The sequence below is a fragment of the Cervus elaphus genome, chromosome 31 (assembly GCF_910594005.1).
Source record: "Cervus elaphus chromosome 31, mCerEla1.1, whole genome shotgun sequence".
In the NCBI taxonomy this organism is placed as follows: Eukaryota; Metazoa; Chordata; class Mammalia; order Artiodactyla; family Cervidae; genus Cervus; species Cervus elaphus.
The window spans coordinates 12,904,029-12,904,827 of NC_057845.1; the positions used below are offsets into that span (position 1 = coordinate 12,904,029).

At 37.2% G+C, this 799-nt stretch overlaps 1 non-coding gene across 1 annotated transcript; it reads left to right on the forward strand.

Annotated features, from left to right (window-relative positions):
• Nucleotides 1-349: 349 nt before the first annotated feature.
• LOC122687652 lies at nucleotides 350-455 on the forward strand. The gene has a single exon (XR_006339217.1). It is a non-coding gene; the product is annotated as a U6 spliceosomal RNA (small nuclear RNA).
• The last annotated feature ends 344 nt before the right edge of the window (nucleotides 456-799 follow it).

The following is a 799-nucleotide window of genomic DNA, read 5'->3' on the forward strand; positions in this document are numbered from 1 at the left end:
AGGCAAGAATACTGGAGTGGGTTACCATGCCCTCCTACAGGGGATCTTCGCAACCCAGAGGTTGAACTGGGGTTTCCTGCTTTACAGGCAGATTCTTTACTGTCTGAGCTACAGGGGGAAGCCTGTTTGTTTTCTTACTGCTGAGTTTTAGAAGTTCTTTGTCTTTTTTGATAACTGTTCTTTACCAGATGTGGTTTTTGCAAACATTTTTTTCCCCAGTCTGTGGTTTGTCTTCTTATTTTCTTGATAATGTCTTTCAAAGAGCAGAATTTTTTAATTTTAATGAAGTCCGGCTTATCAGTTTCTTTCATGGGTTGTGCCTTTGGCATTGCATCTAAAAGCTGTTGCCATGCTCACTTTGGCAGCATGTATACTAAAACTGGAATGATATGAGGAAGATTAGCATGCCCCTGCCCCAGGATGGCATGCTAATTCGTGAAGCATTCCATTTTGAAAAAATTAAAAAGTCATCACCATTCCAAAGTTCATCTAGGTTTTTTCTTATGTAATCTTCTAGGGGTTTTAAAGGTTTGGGTTTTATATTTAGATCTGTTACCCATTTGGAGTTAATTTTTGTGGAGGGTGTAAGATTTGTGTCTAGGTTCATTTTCTTTCTTTTTTTTCTTTTTGCATGTGGATGTCCTGCAGCAGCATTTGTGAAAAGAATATTTTTGCTTCATTGTATTGCCTTTGTTTCTTTGACAAAGATCAGTTGACTATATTTATGTGGATCTATTTCTTGGCTCTCCGGTTTGTTCCTGTTTTTTTTTAAAAAATAGTACTTGCTTCTAACAGCTAT